A 21,973-nucleotide genomic window follows, 5' to 3' on the forward strand; every position below is an offset into this window, starting at 1 on the left:
TAAACCACCTGGGGTTTGAAAACTCAAAGCAATAATCTTCCTGGGAATATAAAGCACACATCTGTTGCTTACATATTTACAACTGAGCTGTCTCAGGCTTTTTCTGCCTTTGTTCATTCTAAGACCATAAGTCCATTAGACATAGGAGCAGAAGTAGGCCATTCAGCCCATCAAGTCTGTTCTTCCATTCAATCATGGTTGAGATTTATTATCCCTCTCAACCCAATTCTCCTGCCTTCTCCCCATAACCTTTAACACCCTTACGAATTAAGAACTTATCAACCTCCACTTTAAATATATACAATGATGATCTCCACAGCCATCTGTAGCAGGGAATTTCATCATGGCTGATCCATTTCCCTCTCAACCCCATTCTCCTGCCTTCTCCCGATAACCTTTCATGCTCTGACTAATCAAGAACCTATCAACCTTCACCTTAAATACACTCAATGATCTGGCTTCCACAGCTTCTTGTGGCAACAAATTCAACAGATTCACCACCCTCTGGCTAAAGAAATTCCTCCTCATCTCTGTTCAAAAGGGACATCCTTTTATTCTGAGGTTATGCCCTCTGGTCACAGACTCCCCCACTATAGGAAACATCCTCTCCATGTCCACTCTATCTAGCCTCTCAATATTAAGTAAGCTTTGGAATCCAATATCCAGTAAGTTTGTTATAATCTGGGAATTCACGATATGTCACATCTCAATATGAGGCAGGAACAAACAGTCCTCTGACATTCTTTGCTGCTTCTCGCTTGGCACAGTTGATAACCCAGTGATGATTTTTGAGTTCATCTGAAATGGCTGCAATGTAAATTTTATGTTCACATCAGTTCAGTAACAGGGCTTTGGCTTGAAATTATAGTGTATGGAAGTTTAACTGTACACTGAAGAACTATGACCTTGAAACAGTGTCATACCAAACATTTTTATATTGAGAATTGTTGTCTCTAATAAAGGATATATTGTAATATCTCTGTCGAGTCTGAGTCTAAAACACCAAAGAAACTCTGCTGATCTTGGTATCCTGAAAGGGTTTCCCTGTGGAATGGAGTGGACTTATTCTATAGGAGAGGATAGGAGAATCCAATGAGTGGCTGAAGAAAACTTACATGCCAAGTTAAGATAAGAGATGTTCTCAAAAGGTCAGTGATACATTATAGTATTATAGGACTTGTAAGACCACTTGGATTGTTCCTTGTAATGTCTTGTGAACAGCCTTCTGTGGTTCTTGTCAGAAACACTGGTTTGACCTCAGGAATCTGGCTGTGAAAATTGCAATACGGACTACACCAAATTTATATTTAACCTGCCCCTCACCTGTTTCAGTGGGGAGATTGATCAACAGAGATGAAGTCCATCTCAAAGTAGCTCCAGGTAAGCCTTGGCAAAAATGGGTTACCAAGATTACCCTAAATTTATACTTCCTATTTCTAGCTATTCACTATCAGTGAAGGACAGATATCTGAAGTAGGAACGTCTTCTCTCATTTTTAATATGAGTATCTTAGATTTACTGTTGTTATAATTTAATAAATATAATTTAAAAACAGATAAATCATATTTCTAAAACCATACCAGGTGTTTTTTTTTTCAACTTTACAGCAATAGTTTGGAAATCCACATTTTTCCAAAATGGGACATTTCCCACACAAACTGAGATTGAGATTGTAAAATCTGGAACTCACTGTATCTCAGAAATGATCACTGGTTCCATAATCCTAGTCTCCTGTCCTGATATAACCCAAGACCATTTAAAGCCATTTAGTGCCACTTGTCTGCTAATGACATAGCTATCCACTTTACCTTGCTATTTACAGATTGGTGGGATCTTTTATCCTGGGCTTTGCTCTTCAATGATGTTTAGTAATAATTTAATCTGCAGAAGTCCTACAGAATTAGAACCATAGATGACAAAAACTGCTAAGATGGATGTTGACTATTAAACAGGAACACTTGTACTTCTTTATAAGCATACGGTAAGTAGGATATTGTGAATTAAAAAATGGTTTTAGTTATTCTTGATAGTAAATTGGTCACTGGAGTTCATAAATGCACAAAAATATATTAAAGTATCTACTTCACCACAGGAGGCATCTAATCTGAAAGGTTTTCTCTTTTTGATGTTGTTGCCTAGATGCATGTTAATTGCATAAGAAATTACCAGAACCATGCAGAGTAGAGGAAAGAGCAAATCCGTTTTGGTTTACTTCAGCTGTGTTCTCATTTTGCAGCGTAGAATTGCATGAGGTCTGAGCAATGACTTCTGCTAACTTCGCTTCTCACTTTGCATTGCTGGTCCATGAAAGGCAGCTGTGAAGGGCCCACCCAGCTGTCACCCACAAAATGTTTCATCGGAATCTACTGAGCTGAACAGCAAAGACTCCTGACTTTTTATTGCTTTGTAATATTTGAGAATTCAAACTGGGTTTGTTCTGCCAGTCTCTTGCTGTGATCTATTATCTTCATGTAGTTATCATATGAGAAAATAACTCTATTGTAATCAAAAGATAATAGTCTGTAATTGAGCTTTTCACTATCTTACAGAATAGATTGCAAACGAGATTGTCATCCTGTCTGGACACCCATGTTTAATAGTCGTGATGAAAAAAATAGTCATTACCCTGTGACACACAATCCCATTTGTCATGTACGTGTCTGGATAAGAACCAGAAATACTTGTATCAAGAGAGAGCCAGAAACATTCTTGTGTTAAAGATGCATTCTGATCAGGTGGACATTGCTGGCAAGGCAAACATTGTTGGACCATTTAAAATATCTTCTGGTAGTTGGTCCTCCACAGCCAATCTGTACCTTCAGATCAGTTCATGAAGGCAGTCTACATTCTCTATAGGAGTACAATGAACCACTTAGGATTCAATCATACCCTAATCAGTCTGACATGCTGTAAACAGTAATGGGGATCCCTGTGGCACTTTCCAGCTTTTCCATGTTAATCCAGCAGAGACCTGGCCACACTGCCAACTCTCCTCTGAGCTCAGCGTCCAGTGGAAAGAGGCAATATCTGTGTTGATGGAGGGGTCCCAACCAAAATTGAAAGTTATTATCAAAGTGCATTCATATCACCATACAGAACCCTAAGATTCATTTTCTTGTGGACATACTCAATAAATCCATAACAGAATAATAACTATAATAGAATCAATGAAAGACTGGACCACATGGGCAATTAACCAGTGTGCAAAAGACAGCAAACTGTGCAAATACAAAAAGAAAGAAATAATAATAATAATAAATAAATGAATGAATAAATAAACAAATAGATAGATAGATAGATAGATAGATAAATAAGCAATGAATATTGAGAACATGTGATGAAGAGTCCTTGAAAGTGAGTCCATAGTTTGTGGGAACAGTTCAGTGATGGGGCAAGTGAAGTTATCCACTCTGGTTCAAGAGCCTGATGGTTAAGGGGTAATCACTGTTCCTGAACCTGCTGGTGTGAGTCCTGAGGCTTTTATATCTTCTACCTGATGGCAGGAGCAAGAAGTGAGCATGACCTGGGTGGTGGGGGTCCCTGATGATGGATGCTGCTTTCCTGCGACAATGCTCCCTGGTGTGCTTGTTGCTGGGGAGGGCTTTATCTGTGATGGACTGGGCCATATCCACTGCTTCTTGTAGGATTTTTCATTCAAGGGCATTGGTGTTTCCATGTCTGGATCTGATGCAGCCAGTGAACCACACATCTATAGAAGTTTGTCAAAGTTTTAGATGTCATGCCAAATCTTCACAAGCTCCTAAGGAAGTGGAGATGCAGCCATCCTTTCTTTATAATTTCACTTATGTTCTGTTGTGGTGCGCAATGACAATTTCCAACAACTTTCTAACCACCACCCTACATCAGCCATATTTACTGGGATTACCATTGCTGAGTCCCCATAATCACATTTCTGGGTGTCTTAACACCAATAATTTGTCTTCATTTTATACTCAGTTTTGATTTTGACGTTCATGATTTTGGTGCTGAAGGCTGAGGAACAGTGATAGCTAAAAGGCCAAACACATGACCCTGCTATCACAGTTAGATCAATACAGTCCATTCCATTCAACACACACACTCACACAACAAGAGCTGCAACTGAGACTTTCCTTAAACAGTGTCTTTATTTACTAGTGAAACACACAAAATACTGGAGGAACTCAGCAAGTCAGGCAGCATCTATGGAGAGGAATAAGTGGTCAATATTTCGGACTGAGACACTTTATCAGGACTGGAAAGAAAGGGGACAGAAGCTAGAATAAGAAGGTTGGGGGGACGCTTTGTGAAACACAAAAGGCTCTTTGGCATTTATATATGATTTTTTCAATGCATTATCCAATTCTTTGCCAGACGGATACTAATCTGAGAGGTATCTAACAGCAGTGTGGATTCTTTATATTTCCATTCACAGAGTGTGGAAATTAATTTAGTAGTCATTTTAACTTGATCTCTGACTGAAGTAGTATTCCAATACCTATTAGTCACTGGCCACATGTACAGCCAAATATCTACAGTTGTAGAAGAAGATACTGTAAACACAATGATAACAAGGCAAGTTGTTAGGTTGAAACTGTTTGCCCTCATGCTCTCTATACAGAGCCAACTGAAGTGGTAGACTAAGTCAGAGTAGCACATTAGCCGGAGGTAGAGTCCTCCAAAGCATAGCTGATAAATCAGTGTTTGTATTATCCAGTGTGCTCCATAGTCCAGAACAAGTACAAGAGCCCGATTCACTGTTTCTGAAGGAAGCTGGTGAACTATGTTAGCTTGCTTTGAACTAATTGGGTTTTACAACAATCCAAGAGCTTCAGAATCACGAGTACCTGGTATTAACTTTGCTTTCAAGACTTATTTAATTGCTTGAAAATAAATTCCACAGATGCTGTGGTGGGATTTGAACTGATCTCCAGATCAATCTGCCAAGCTTTTTTGGATTCTGGTCTAAAATTTTAACCGAACTACTATTCCCCCACTGCAAAGCTGCCCGCCAGGTAATTTATATAATTTGAATTATTTGTCTATAATTTATGGATGGACTAGCAGTATGCTGACTAAATAGTTTGCAGGTTCCAATGATTCACAGAGAGTGATTAAATACAGATGGTGCCCACCTTCAGACTTAAAGAAAATTAATTGATCACGATTGCTAGATCAAATTAATGCAACTCAGGGAGAGTCTGATATTGTTCTATCAGTTACGATCCCAAGTGAAATTATGTTTGCGATTTTGCTGAAAATAGCAAACAGAGGTAGTTTAGATTACAAAAAGTTAAAGATGGAAAAAGGGGCATTATTTGTCATAAGATACTGTTGCTGTTGAAGATAAGTGAGAAATGGTTAAAGGCATTGGGGAAAGAAACCCTTAATGATTTTTATCCTCTAAAGTGGTAATATATTTCTTGCTTAGATTGCTTCCAGTTTCCACTTAATAACTTTATTCTGGCATATCCCCAGCAGTTTCTTTTACTGCACTTGGGTCACCCACAGTGTTAGTGAAAGGAATCACGTTGAAGCCACCAAATAACATTAATCAACTCTTGAGACAAGACTAAAGCAAATCGAATTTAAGATTTCACACATTATTTACAGTATGCCATTCAATGAGGAAGACATACACAGGTGGTAGGAGATAAAAAAGTGATTATTCAGAAACAAAACAGAGTTGAGAATATGAAAATGCAAAAAAAAATTGCGGATGCTGGAAAGGTAAAATAGAGAGGAAATGCTGGGAAATACTCAGCAGGTAAGACTGAATATGCGGGGAAAGAAAGAGTGTAAGCATTTTGGCTCAAAGACCCTGCATCAGAACTGGGAAGATGAGAAAAGCTTGTGAAGCTTCAGAGAAAACAGTCAAATGCAGCCAGATAAAGCAATAATAAAGAGAAATTAAGCCCCTCAATGTTATAGGTGAAAATACACTCTCCTTTATATTCAGTGATCTTTTACAAAGCAGCACTTAGATTGTTAATCAAAAAAAAAGGTTAAAGAGCAATAGTGGACGGTGGTGATCTGGAATTGGCTCAGGTTGAAATCATGAATTACAAAGGAAAACAGACACTAGTGGGAGTAGTCTACAGGCTCCTTAGGTTTGTCTTCTCAATATGGTGGAACATATATGAGGAAATATCTGAGGCATGTTTAAAGGGAACTGCAATTGTCACAGGAGATTTTAATCGATGTATTGATTGGATGGATCAAGCTGGCAAAAGTATAGGAGAAGAATTTGTGGAATGCTTCAGGGATTATTTCTTAGTATAGTATGTTACAGAACCTCCCTGCAAGCTGGCAATTTTAGGTTTGTTCATGAGTTAATGTGGAAGGATCGTGGATGGCTACCAGTTGGCAACAGAGGCTGCTGTCAGCCATTTGTCTGACCTCACCAGCTCTATAATCTGGTCAGCATTCAAATTGGAAAGAGAAGGCACTGCTGTGGACTCTGCCTGTTTTGGTGAATGATTTTCATACTCTCCTCTGTTTTTAGGGCACTGCCTTCAAGTATGGCCTGAGGAGCAATAGCTGTAACCAATCATTTGCTTTACCCTCCCATGTCTGTTCCAGCAGTTCCTTGCTAGGTGCCCCAGCTACCGGCACACTAAGTAAGATCTCTGTGATGCGACAGCAGCTACATTTACTACAACCACTTTATGATTTCCCCTTGCCCTCCTCTGGTCTATCTCCTGGCCCATGATACTATCACTGAGTAGGTTGATCCCATCACTATCCCCAAATCTAAAACTTACCAGTGGGCTGAGCTCAGGCTTTCCTTCAGCATTTTCAGGAAGCCAAGATCATCCTTCCCTGGATTATCCAAACCCTGAATATTCCACGTACATTTGATATTTACATTCTGCGTAATCCATGTCTGTCTCATCAACTCTTTGAATCACTGCCATTATTGTTCCTCAGTTACTCTCACCTCCCCCCAGTCACTGCCTCACTTCACCTTTAAAAGAGCCATATCTCTCCTCATTGTTGGTGTTCTCAATAGTTGCCCACGAATCATCCCACGCTGCCTGGCCATACTGTCCCACATATTCCTTGGGCACTTCGCTTTTACCAACATATGGAATTCTGCATTCTTGCAGGTGACCATAAATGAGGACAACTCCATGACAAAATGCTCTGTTTCTCCCTGGGGGTGAAGGGCTTATGGATGTTTGTAATTGAAGTCAAGGCTGGCTCGGGTCAGCTGGAATCTTGACCTGATTTTGCTTGACCTCAATCGGTGCCATCCTGACAGATATATCTGGGTAAAACCTATCCCTCGAATATCTCCGTACAAATTCCCAAACCACACAAAATATACAAGTTAAACAGTACACACTTAAAACCGCAGAGTACATACTCAGCAATCTGCCACTTAACACAAAACACCTGTTGTATTCCTTTGCTTCTAACTGTTACACAAAGGTTACAGATGTCTTGTTAAAACATGCACACACTTGCAAACGCATATGCTAAAGTACCACTCTTGGAATGAGTATACCCGCCCCACTGGCATCTCAAACCTTTAATAACCACCCTTCATAACTGGTGGCCCTATCTCCCCAAATTGGCACACAAAGTTTAGTTTCTTACAAAAAAACACGTGCACACTCACATACAACTTTTATATCTACCAGTTCAGCTCCCCACAATGTTTGTAATTCCTCGCCATCCTGTAGCCACTGACCCGAACAGGTGCAAGTGTGAGTACTAATTTTAAAAAGACTCACCCACTTAGACTGCTGAGATCACTGACCACATGATGGGTCACAAGCAGGTAACCCAGAATGGCCCCCAAATGTCACTTGAACGAAGTTACTGGAGGGGCACCATTGGTAAATATGAAGTAGTCTCTTTATTTGAGAAAATGAAACACAGATATTGAGATACTTTCAGAGGAAGAAGCCTGTTTGACCCAATATTACATGATATTTTATATGCTAAAGATCAAAGAATATTCTATATGTACAATGTATCCACAATGCTTCCTTTGAGTTACATACAACTTTCACACTTCTTCATACCCACACTACAGGCAAAGTTAGACCATAAGACATAGGAGCAGAATTAAGTTATTTGGCTCATCGGGTCCGCTCTGCCATTTCATCATGGCTGATCCACTTTTCCTCTCAGCCCCAATCTCCTAACTCCCCCCCCATCCCTTCATGACCTTACCAATAAGAATCTATCAGCCTCTGCCTCAAAAATGCATAAAGATTTGGCCTCTACAGCTGCCTGATGTCAATGGACATTGTGTGGTTTTTCAATGAACTGCTGTTGAAACTCATTTTCCAGAGCAGCATTTTAAATTTAATCTACAGTCAATATTCAGATCTGAAGATTGGTGGTTGAAGTTAATATTTTGCTATACGTCCTAACATCAAAAATGCCCTGACAGCCACAAAACAGGCCAGTGCAAAATTAAGCATCCAGCATATTAGAAAAATTGTGCATGCGTGGTTTGAAACCTAGCTGTCAACTAGAAAACAAAATGTTGGGATAAGTAAGTGTTTTTCAGACTGATTGGGATGTGACTAGTGAAGTACTCTGGGATTAATTATTGGGCTTCAGATATTTACAATTTACATTAATGATCTTAAAGAGGGAACAAAATAGGCATGTTGTGATGAGAGCATTGTGATCCTGCAAGGGGATAAAGATAGACTGAGTGATTGGCTTAAAACCTGGCACATGGAATTTAGTGCAAAGAAACATATGGTCTTACACTTCGGTTAGAGGAATCAAAAGGTGGATTATTATCTAAGTGGAGAAATGAGTGAGGTTCATGGCGATCTATGCATTTTAGTGCATGAATTGCTAAATGCTAATAGGCTGATTTAGTAGGTCATTAAGACGGCAAATGGAATGTTGGCCATCTTTGCAAATGAGTTGGATTTTAAGAATAGAGATGTTTTGGCTTTTCCTTGTTTAGAAGAATAAGGGGTAATCTACTCAAACATATAAGATCCTAAGGGTGGCATTACCGAGCAGATGATGAGATATTCTCACAAGAAAGAAAGTCACAACAAGAGGACAACTACACAAAAAGGGGCCAATCTTTAAAAACTAATATACATAGAAATTTCTTCTCTTCAAGGGTAGTGAATCTCTGCAATTCTCTGCCCCTGAGGTATTTAGATATACTTAAGATGGAGAGAGATGAATATTTTGAAGATCAAGGAATTAAGGGTTATGCGAAGCTAATACGGAAGAGGAGTTAAGGCTGAAATGGATCAGCCAAAATCATATTGAATAGCATGGCAGGCATGAGAAACTGAGTGGTGTACTCCTGTTTTGCTCTTATTATCCTGTATTCTTGCATTCAGACAGCACAGAAACTGTTTGGTGTTTATGCACCCCTCAAGATTTCTCCCTCCTTTGCTCATCTAAGTCTTTCAGCAGAGCCCTTATTTTTCAATCACTCTTTTACTGGACCTGCATCCCATTAAATGCATAATACTATTACCTCAGCCATCACAAACAAGAGAAAATCTGCAGATGCTGGAAATCCGAGCAACACACACAAAATGCTGGAGGAACTCCATGGAAAAGAGTGCAGTTGACATTTCGTGCCAAGGCCCTTTAGCAGGACTGGAGAAAAAAGATGAGGAGTCAGAGTTAGAAGATGGGGAAGGGGAGTGAGGAACACAAGGTGGTAGGTGAAATGGGGGAGGGGTGAAGTAAAGAGATGGGACATTGATTGGTGAAAGAGATACAGGGCTGGAGAAGGGGGAATCTAATAGGAGAAGACAGGACACCATGGAAAAATGAAAAGGGGAAGGAGCATCAGAGAGAAGCAATAGGCAGGTGAGAAGATAAGGTGAGAGAGTGAAAAGAAGATGGGGAATAGTGAAGGGGGGGGGAGAGGCATTATCAGGTTGGAAGCTTCGCTGAGCACCTACGCTCTATCCATCAGAAAAAGCAGGATCTCTCAGTGGTCACCCATTTTAATTCAACTTCCCATTCCCATTCTGACACATCCATCCATGGCCTCCTCTACTGTCACAATGAGGCCACACTCAGAGTGAAGGAATGACACATTATATTTCATCTGGGTCCCCTCCAACCTGATGGCATGAACATTGATTTCTCAAACTTCTGGTAATGCCCCCCCTTCACCATCTTCCATTCCTTTTCCCTCTCTCACCTTATCTCCTTACCTGCTCATCGCCTTCCTCTGGTACTCCTTCCCCTTTTCTTTCTTCCATGGTCTTCTATCCTCTCCTATTAGATACCCCCTTCTCCAGCCCTGTATCTCTTTCAGCAGTGAACTTCCCAGCTCTTTGCTTCACCCCTTCCCCACTCCCAGTTTCACCTATCACCTTGTGTTTCTCCCTCCCTTCCCCCCCCCTTCCAACTCTGACTCCTCACCTTTTCTTCTCCAGTCCTGCTGAAGGGTCTCAGCCCAAAATGTTGACTGTACTCCTTTCCATAGATGTTGTCTGGCCTGCTGAGTTCATCCAGCATTTTGCATGTCCTGCATCAACCATCATCCTGGTAGTGGTGTACATTTCACCTCAGACCAATGTCAAGTAGGCACTCGTGGAGCTGAGTACTGTGATCAACAGTCATGAAACAGCACACTTGGACATTGGGGCCGATTTCAAGCAGGCCAGCTAACACAAACATATCAGCTGTGGAACCAGAGAGGCCAACACACTTGACCACTGTTATATCACCATCAAGGGTACTTACCACACCATTGTACACCCACACTTTGGAAAGTCTGATCATTTCATGTTGTGACTGCAATCAAAGTCACCAGAGAGACTCTGAAGCTATTGATACGGATGTCTTTAAAGTTCAAAGTAAGTTTATGATCAAGGTATATATATGCCACCATATATAACCCTAAGATTCATTTCCTTGCAGGTATACTCAATAAGTCCAGAATAGAATAACCATAATAGAATCAATGAAAGACCACACCAACTTGGGTGTTCAACCAATGTGCAAAAAACAACAAACTGCGCAAATACAAAAAGAAAGAAACAATAAATAAATAAGGAATAAATATTGAAAACATGAGATGAGGAGTCCTTGAAAGCGAGTCCATAGGTTGTGGGAACATTCTAGTAATGGAGCAAATGAAGTTGAATGAAGTTATCCCCTCTGGTTCAAAAGCTTGATGGTTCAGCGGTAATAACTGTTCCTGAACCTTTTGCTGTTGGTCCTGAGGCTCCTGTACCTTCTTCAACAGGCAGGCATCATTCTGGAGTCACTCAGTAGAGGCTCTCAAGCCCAAAAGTACAACACATTTTTATACTCTTAAGATCAAAGTTAACAGTAGAAGATTCAATACAATTTCAGTAGTTACAAAGACATTGTTTACTTCAATACTTTGGGTTGGCAAATGGTTCCTTTGAGAGACATAGTGGAAGCACATTGTAATTGACAGCATACCTTCGAAGGACCAAACACCATTGGGAGAAACTAATTAACATAAATATTCTTAAACCTTTTGACAACAGAGAGCAATGCTTCTAAAATTAATGTTGTCAGGGCTGTCTCTTGAGTACACAAATATGGGAAGTACACAAAAACTATTGACATCAAGCTATTGATTCTCCATACATATGACAACGTTTGACAACATCCATCTAGTTTGTCAGCTTGAATGGTGCACATAATGTAGCCCTTGTTGCCTGTTTGATGCAAGCCAATTAACACAACCTCATTGACTTAACCTTTGGCTTTTGCATATGCAATCTCTGTCTGTAAGGCAGCCTGTGCTTTTAACTTCAATTTACTGCTTGCAATCACCAAAAAAAAAACAGAAGGCTAATGACAATCTTCTTGAATTTACTTACATTTACAATAAGAACTGAAGTTTGATTCTTGTTTGAATTAATATCTGCTATATTCACAAAACTCCAGAATACTCTCTAACACACCCTCTTCTTAGACCCTGGAGCGAAATCTGTCCCAGGAGGGACAAACTTTGAGGAGGACCTAATTAAGCGGAGTAGCAAAAATGCCCTTCACTTTGGATTCCTTCCTGAAAGGCTAAACTACCATGTCCCTATGTGCATCTACACCTACATCTACACTATCTAACATCCCTAATTGGTTATCGAGCAGAGACGGCAATAAAACACTCCTGAAATCTGATCACATCCTTTATGCCCATTCAATCTCTGATAGTTAAAATTATCAGTAGTGGCTGTCAGGTAACTGCTGAAAGTTACACTGCACTTTCTTTGTAGTACCGTGTCTTTCATTTGTTGTTGCTTTTCCCCTTGTACTACTCAAGGTACTGATGTTTTAAAGTGATCTGAACTGACACATCCAAAGCAAACATTTTTGCTGTATCTCAACATGTATACCAATAATAACAAATCAATAGGCCATGCCCAATATCAATTCTCAATTGTTTGAGGAACTCTAAACCAGTCATTGGGTATCTGACTTGGTTCACTTCCTGATTTCCAAAACCCATAACAGCATTTATAAAGCGTGATGGGAGAGGCTGCACTTTCTTGGATGAATAGAACTCTTAAGTATCAAAGGGGAGTTGGTGGGCATGTGTGAGAAGGACTAAGTTTCAGGGGAACAGGGCGTGAGACTAATGGGTTTGCTTTGCTGGACAATGGCATAGGTGCCTTCCTTCAGAGTCATTATAAGATTTGTTCCATCACCATCAACCTCATCTCTTGGTCTGTTCTTATCATGTGTGTCTGTCTTCTTATATAGTAGATGCCTACAAGTCTTGTAGATCTTTGTCCCCTTCTTGTTCATTTCAATCTTTTGCTTTTTATTCTTTATCCTTTTTGCTACATGGCAACTTAGTAGTTAGTTTGTTCCTATTTAAGCAGACACTTAAAATCGCCCAGGACAAAGCAGTCTGCTGAACTGCCATTAGGAACATTGTCTCCCTCCACTAGCAGAAAAAAGTGAAATAAAAATGGGGCTGTCAAGGTAGATCAATAGTAGGACTTCTGTTGCTCAAGTGTCACATTATTAGTTAATTAAGACTTTAAAATCCAAACAATAGTTTCTGAGTTTGTCAATGGTACTCTGTATGCATTTACGGTGAGAAGGGGGAAAGTTCAAAGGAGATGTGTAGGGTAGTTGTTTATACAGAGAGTGGTGGGTACCTGGAATACACCGTCTGGAGTGGTGACAAAGCAGAAACAATAGCAGAGTTTAAGAGTTTCTTAGATAAGCAAATTAATATTCTGAGGATGGAGGGATATGGATTCTGTTTAGGCAGAAGGGATTTGGTGTCATTGGCTTAATTAGTTTGACATTATATTGTGGTTAGAAAGGCCGATTCTCTCTGTTGTACTGTTCTATGTTCTATGTGGAACTTGCTCCCACTGAGATCAAAATCAGGTATAATATCACTAGCATATGTCATGAAATTTGTTGTTTTGCAGCAGCAGTACATTGCAACTCATAATAATAATAATAAAACACAAAATTACAAAAAGAAACATAGATAAAAAAATTTAAATTAAATAAGTAGTGCATAAAAGGAGAAAAAAGTAGCAAGATAGTGTCCATGTGTTCGTTGTCCATTCAGAAACTTGATGTCCGGCGGCATGAAGCTGTTTCTGAAATGTTGAATGTGTGCCTTCAGGCTCCTGTACCTCCTCCTTGATAACAGTAACGAGAAGAGGGCACATCTTGGGTGATGTTTCAAGGGTTTCAAAGGTACTTTTACTGTCAGAGAAATGTATACAATATACATCCTGAAATGCTTTTTCTTCACAACCATCCACAAAAACAGAGCAGTGCCCCATTCCCAGAGGAATAACAGTTAAATGTTAGAACCCCAAAGTCCCCCCAGCTCCCCTCCATCTCACATGTAAGTGGTAGCAAGCAACAATTCCCCTTCCCCACCAGCAAAAAAAGGCATCGGCACCCGCCACTGAGCACTCAAGCGTGAGCAAAGCAACAGAAAAGACACAGACTTGCAGTTACTTCAAAGACTTGATGTTTCACCCAGTATTCAACTTACCACAGTCTCTCTCTCCCTAATAAAGGAGATAGAGATGTCTCCATTTCACTGTGAGAGGGGAGACATAACAAACAACTTGCTGGTTTATGATGTTAAAAGTCCATTACGTCGCTTATTTCGAGCTCTGTGCCAAAAGACCTCGGGTGTCTGGGCACACAGATATTCTGACTCCTCCGACGACACATGGATCTCCTGCCGTGACACTGACCTTCAATTCGCCGTCTCCACAGCCCCGAGATCCTAGGCTTCCAAAATTGAGCTTAACTCTTAGGTTGAGCCCTTGGCGTGCCGAATAACAACGGCCAGTTATGAAAACCTGAGAGTGGGTCCCATTCCCACAAGGTACCATAATCAGTGTGTAACTCCAGGTCAGGGTCTTCAAAAGAACTCTGAAAGGGAAAAATAGAGATATTAGAGATGGAAATAGAGCTGTTTCCAAAGATGTAAGCAAAGGAGTCGCCGTTTAGTGCCATCATCACTTCGCTCCACCCCTCGTCCATGTGGGTCCTTAATGATGGATGCCACATTTTTTAAGGCATCACTTTTTGAAGGTGTTCTCAGCTGGCTGAGTTTACAACCTTCTGCAGAGCTTTCCAATCTTACTTGGTGGTCCCGCTGTACTAGATGGTGATGCAACCAGTTAGATTGTTCTCCACGGCACATCTGTAGAAATTTGCTAGAGTTCCTAGTCTTCTCAAACTCCAAATGAAACTGAGCCGGTGTCGTGCCTTCTTTGGAACTGCATCAATGTGTTGGGCCCAGGATAGATCTTCAGAGACATTGACACACAGGAACTTGAAAATGCTCATCCTTTCCATTTCTGATCGCTCAATGAGGACTGGTGTGTGTTTTCCCTCAACTTCCCCTTCCTGAAGTCCACAATCAATTCTGTGGTCTTTCTGATACTGAGTACAAGGTTATCGTCGCAACACTGCTCAACCAGCTGATCTACCTCGCTTCTGTACGTCACCTTGTCACCATCTGAAATTCTGTGCACAATAGTTGAGTCTTTGGCAAATTTATAGGTGGCATTTGAGCCCCACCTAGCCTACAGTTGTGGGTGTAGAGAGAGTAGAGCAGTGGGCTAAGCATGCATCCTTGAGGTGTGTCAGTGTTGACTGGCAATGAGGAGGAGATGTAATTTCTGATCCGTATTGAGTGTGGTCTCCTGGTGAGGAAGGCAAAGATCCATTTGCAGATGGAAGTACAGAAATATAGAAACATAGAAAACATACAGCACAATACAGGCCCTTCGGCCCACAAAGCTGTGCCGATCATGCCCCTACCTTAGAACTACCTAGGCTTTACCCATAGCCCTATATTTTTCTAAGCTCCATGTAGCCACCCAGGAGTCTCTTAAAAGACCCTATCATTTCTGCCTCAACCACTGTTGCTGGCAGCCCATTCCACGCACTCACCACTCTGCAAAAAAAACTTACCCCTGACATCCCCTCTGTACTTACTTCCAAGCACCTTAAAACTATGCCCTCTCGTGTTAGCCATTTCAGCCCTGGGGAAACGCCCCTGACTATCCACACGATGAATGCCTCTCATCATCTTATACACCTCTATCAGGTCACCTCTCATCCTCCTTCATTCCAAGGAGAAAAGGCCAAGTTCACTCAACCTATTCTCATAAGGCATGCTCCCCAATCCAGGCAACATCCTTGTAAATCTCCTCTGCACCCTTTCTATGGTTTCCACGTCCTTCCTGCAGTTTGGCAACCAGAACTGAGCACAGTACTCCAAGTGGGGTCTGACCAGGGTCCTATTTAGCTGCAACATTACCTCTCGGCTCTTAAGCTTAATCCCATGATTGATGAAGGCCAATGCACCGTATGCCTTTTTAACCACAAAGTCAACCTGCGTAGCAACTTTGAGTGTCCCATGGACTCGGACACCAAGATTCCTCTGATCTTCCACACTGCCAAGAGTCTTACCATTAATGCTATATTCTGCCATCATATTTGACCTACCAAAATGAACCACCTCACACTTATCTGGGTTGAACTCCATCTGCCACTTCTCAGCCCAGTTTTGCATCTTATCAATGTCCTGCTGTAACCTCTGACAGCCTTTTACACTATCCACACCACCACCAACCTTTGTGTCATCAGCAAATTTACTAACCCATCCTTCCACTTCTTCATCCAGGTCATTTATAAAAATCACAAAGAGTAGGAGTTCCAGAACAGATTCCTGAGGCACACCACTGGTGACCGACCTCCATGCAGAATATGACCCGTCTACAGCCACTCTTTGCCTTCTGTGGACAAGCCAGTTCTGGATTCACAAAGCAATATCCCCTTAGATCCCATGCTTCCTTACTTTCTCAATAAGCCTTGCATGGGGTACCTTATCAAATGCCTTGCTGAAATCCATATACACTACATCTACTGCTCTACCTTCTTCAATGTGTTTAGTCACATCCTCAAAAGTCAAGCTCATAAGGCACGACCTGCCTTTAACAAAGCCATGCTGACTACTCCTAATCATATTATGCCTCTCCAAATGTTCATAAATCCTGCCTCTCAGGATCTTCTTCATCAACTTACCAACCACTGGAGTAAGACTCACTGGTCTATAATTTCCTGAGCTATCCCTGCTCCCTTTCTTGAAACACACACACAATGCTGCCTAGCCTGCTGCGTTCCACCAGCATTTTGTGTGTGTTGCTTGAATTTCCAGCATCTGCAGATTTCCTCGTGTTTCCCTTTCTTGAATAAGGGAACAACAGGATTTAGAGCTTGTGAATAGAACTAGGGGTATGATTGCATTGAATGCTAAGTTGTAATCAATAAACAACAGGCTGATATAGGTGTTACTATTGTCCTGGTGTACTCAGGCTGAGAGGAGAGCCAGTGAGATTGTATCCACTGTAGACCTATTGTAGGAAAAGGCAAATTGCAGTTGATCCAGGTGCTTGCTTAGGCAGGAGTTGATTTTGGCCATGACCAACCTCTCAAAGCACTTAACTACAAAAGATATGAGTGCAACTGGGCGATACTCATTCGGGCAGCTCACTGTGCTCTTGGGCACTGGTATGATTGTCATCCTGAAGTACTGACTGCAGTAGTGAGAGACTGAAGATGTCCTTGAATATTCCCAGTTGGTTGGTATAGGTTTTCAGTGCCCTATCCAGTACACCATCAGGACCTAACACCTCTCGAAAGAAGATTCTGACATCAGCCTTGAGAATGAGATCACAGGGTTACCAGATGCTGCAGGTATTCGCCTAGATGTAGTTTTATTCTCCCTTTCAAAGTGAGCATAAAAACTGTAAGACCATAAGACATAGGAGCAGAAGTAGACCATTTGGCCCATCGTATCTTCTGTACCATTCCATCATGGCTGATCTGTTTTTCCTCTCAGCCCCAATCTCCTGCCTTTTCCCTGTAACATTTCCTGCCCTGACTAATGAAGAACTTATCAACCTCCAGCTTAAATACACCCGATAGCATGACCTCCACAGCCACTTGTGGCAATGAATCCCACAGATTCACCACCCTCTGCACATCCTTTCTCAGATATCCTTTCATCATTATGTGCCGAGTCGTATGACATGGGCATTCATGGTCTTGACTATGATTGTTCTTGGCAAATTTTTCTATAGTTGTCTTCTTCTGGGTGGTGTCTTTACAAGACGGGTGAGCCCAGCCATTATCAATACTCTTGAGAGATTGTCTGCCTGGTGTCAGTGATCACAGAGATTGTAATATGCATCAGTTGCTCCTATGAGCATCTACACCTGCTCTCGTGGCTTCATGTGACCTGATCGGGGTACTAAGCAGGTGCTACACCTTGCCCAAGGGTGACCTGCAGGCTAGCGGAGGGAAGGAGCACCTTACACCTCATTTGGTAGAGCCGCATCTCCACCCCGCCACCCATTTCTTAGGTAGGATGTCCAAAACTGCTTACAGTACTCTAAGTGTGGCCTCACCAATGCCTTATAAAGCCTCAGCATTACATCCTTGATTTTATATTCTAGTCTTCTTGAAATGAATGCTATCATTGCATTTGACTTCCTCACCACCAACTCAAGGACACATGGCTGTGGTAGCGAGTCTGAATGAGCACGTGTTCGGAGAGTTGGAAGGCAGCAGAGTGCACAGAGGGGGAGCAGTGAGAGAGAGTTTTTTCCCCTCATCCATCCGATTTCTGAATGAACATTGAGCACATGAACATTACCTCACTACTTTTTAATTTATGTTTTTGCACTACTTATTTCATTTAACTATTTGATTATATATTCTGCTTCTGATCCTGATTGTGCCTCTGTAAGTAATCAGACTGAGTTCAGCTGCTGCAGGATCCTATAATATGCTGGACTGTTTCTGGATTCCCTTGGCATTTTCTGCATTTATTGTCTTGAATTTATTGCTCTTTCATTCAGTCTTTTAGATATTTTTTGTGGTAATTACCTGGTCCTGTTTTGCCACAAAGAACACCTCTGTTTCTGGGAAAAGATCTCCAACTCTGAGACAGGCGTTCAATGCTTCCTTGTTGCCATCTTGTCCACTCAGATGATGGGGATGTCTTCCATGGAGGGTCATGGTCTTCCATTGGTTAACTTTTTCTTCAGTAGCGATTATTCCTTCATTTTCTGAGTTGTACTTTCATTTAAGTTTAGTGGTGTGTACTTCTTATCAGAATTTCATATGCTGGCGTGGAGTACTGAATCCTGTTTTTGTTGATAAAAATATGTCCATAGAAGTTTTATCTGACTGTTGTGCAAATTATTAATGTCCATTATTCTTCCTCCTTAGTCAAAGTGCATTCGAGTATACAGAGCTTTATAAAATTTGTCAATTCAGTTCTTATTTTCTCTTTGTAAATTTTCCAGATTGGTTTTTGGACCAAGATATGTATTATGCCAAATGAATATGTTAACATGGGTATAGCAAAAGTGTTTAGCACCTTTATTATATTTTTACTGTTGAGCTCTGTTCTGCAGATTTTCTTAAGACTTGAAGTAAATTCTTTTGAGAGTTTTCTCTTTGTCGCACTATGATCTGTTTTCATTGCTTGCTGATATCCCAGATACTTATATCTTACATATTCTTCCATCAGTTGCATTGTATGCTGCTGTTCTTTTTTATATTCTACCGGCTCTTTTGCACCTTTTTTACGTTTAATGTTCTGCACTTAATGAGCCCAAAGTTCACGTTTATATCTTTGGAAAATGAGAAAGGAGTGTATAATTATTATTATTACTTTTTTTTCTCTTTCTTTTTGCATTTGCGCAGTTTACATTTTTTTTGCACATCTCTGAATACACAACGAATCAAAATTTGAAGTGGATGGGCTACAGAAGCAGAAGACCATGAGCATACACTCAGTGGCCACCTTATTGGGTACCTCCACAGATTCTGATTGCTTGCTGTGAAAACTAAATCTGTTTCCTCACATTCTGTTTCTCTTGTCCTCTAAAATTGATAAAAATCTAGAACCAAGCAAATTTATTGAGCTACTTTAGACTGAAGTCCAGGGCATAGCAGTTTGGGAGATCACAGACTTTCCTGAATAACCAGTTTGCAGGAAGGTTTGAGCACTTAACTGACTAGATCATCAAACAGACTGAAGACCAGGAAATTCCACAAAGTTAGATTTAGTCAGGAAGAACCATCTGGATCAAAGCTCATCATCATCATCATTATGTGCTGTGTCGTTTGACGTGAGCAATCATGGTCCTTGACCATGACAGTTCTTGGCAAGTTTTTCTACAGAAGTGATTTGCTATTGCCTTTTTCTGGGCAATGCCTTTTCAAGATGGGTGACACCAGTCATTATCAATACTCTTCAGAGATTGTCTGCCTGGTGTCAGTGGTCGCATAACTAGAACTTGTGATATGCACCAGCTGTTCAGATGACCATCCACCACCTGCTCCCATTCTTCATGTGACTCTGATCAGGGGTCTAAGCTGGTGCTACACCTTGCCCAAGGATGACCTGCAGGCTAGCGGAGGGAAGGAGTGCCTTACATCTCTTTGGGTAGAGCCGTATCTCCAACCCACAAAGGCCAAATTACTTTGATATAGCACAATTACAGCTGCAGAGAAATCTGGAAGAAGTGCTGTTTTGTTCCTTTCAAAAATAATTCGAAAGACAGTGATGAATGGATTCAAAATAAAACAAAAAACAAAACTGGAAGCCAGTAAGCATCTGTGCAGAGAGCAGGTAGTTCCCAATATGTCTGCATCAGCTTTGGAAAATTGGACAACAGTCCCACTGTGAAGTGCATGTCCAAGGTGGAAGGATTGGATGCGATGCTTCAGAAGTGGTAAATACGTGACTAAGTTCCATTAATGACGAGTGATTATTGTTAGTGAGCTATAGAGAGCAGGTACATGAAGCTGCAGTCTCGGATCCCGACCACATGGGAATTTTCTCCTACATTAGCAGAAGGACCTAAGTATTTTGTTCCCAAGCTACTTCCAACACCCATGACTTCCTCCACTGACAGATGTGTAAAACCAGTTCTGTGGTACACCTCTTGGAGTTCGATTTGGAAGGGATGGTGAATGAGACTCTGCTGATTTCATCTTCTCCTGATTCAGAACCTTGCTTTCCCAGGTGGACATGAACAATAAAGCCCAAAGCTATACAATATGTCCTTGCACAAGGTAGCTGATAGATGTGCACTGTCAATTGCAAGCTGGTCTAGGAAAATATCCGAGAGAGAAGGCAGTCAATATTATTAAATATTTCTGAATTCTTCTGACACCCAAAGGAATGTCAAAACCATTCCGATGGAATTTTAAAAAATCTGTTTAAAAATTGTTAAAAATATTTAAAAGAAATTAATTAAGATAGTAGTGTAGTGGTTAGCACAGCGCTTTACACACCAGCGACCAGGGTTCAATTCCTGCTGCTGCCTGTAAGGAGTTTGTACATACTCCCTGTGACCGCTCGGGTTTCCTCCGGGTGCTTCGGTTTCCTCCCACAGTCCAAAGGTGTACGGGTTGGTCGGTTAATTAATCATTGTAAATTGTCCTGTGATGAGGCTGGGGTTAAATTGGGGGTTACTGGGCAGTACAGCTCGAAGGACTGGAAGGGCTGTATCTCAATAAATAATGAAATAAATAAATCAATCCGTAAAATCAACTCATTTGAAAAAATAAGAGAATAAAAACATAATCAAAGATATAACAAGTCACTATTTCCTTTCTTCCCTGAACCTTACACAACAAATTGGTTAACAGGTTTCTATTGTTAAACTAGATTTAACCCAGCACTGGATCCAAAGCTGATTCTCCAGGGCGGAGGCTGGGGAATCTCAACTAGCTTCCGAACAGCTGTTGGATTGTGTCAGGGCTTGTCATTCAGTTACATGACTTGCACATTTATACAGTTTTCCCAAAAAGTTACTGTCACTTGACTAAACCTACTTCAGGCTGCACCACCATACCTTGCACCATTTGGTGGTTTTGTGCTAGTCACTGTGTTTATTGCAATTTACTCTGTCAGGAATTTCATTACTCCCTGGTGTATATGACAATATGATATGATATAACATGTCTGCAGACAGAGCAGAGTTGATGGGCTGAATGGGCTAATTGTGTTCCTATGTATTATGGTCTAATAAACTTATCTGAATTCAAAATGCTAGCAAAGCCATAAACACCTGGAGCAACATAGCTACACAGACGAGAAACCAAAAGATAGCTATCCCTTCGACATGTACCTAATGATGAATTTGAGTCAGCACCTCAGAAGAGAAAAAGAAGTAAAGAGGGAGAAAAGCATACTTTGCTCAGGATCCTTTAAGATCCATGGAAGGTTCCCAAAGGAAGCACACAGGATCAGCACACAGAAAACAGCTGGAGACCAGGAGGGAATTTCACAAAATGATTGTTAGTTAATGAAAATAACACACACACAAAAAACTGTCAACGGTTAAATCCCTGTTACTTTTTCCCACCACCATAACATGGGTTAATGGAAAACTAATTGGCTGGATGAGCAGTTATTCCCCTGTATTTATTCACATTTAAAATATCATTAAATGTCATTAAAATATAA

Source organism: Hemitrygon akajei, chromosome 26, assembly GCF_048418815.1.
Source record: "Hemitrygon akajei chromosome 26, sHemAka1.3, whole genome shotgun sequence".
Taxonomy (NCBI): Eukaryota; Metazoa; Chordata; class Chondrichthyes; order Myliobatiformes; family Dasyatidae; genus Hemitrygon; species Hemitrygon akajei.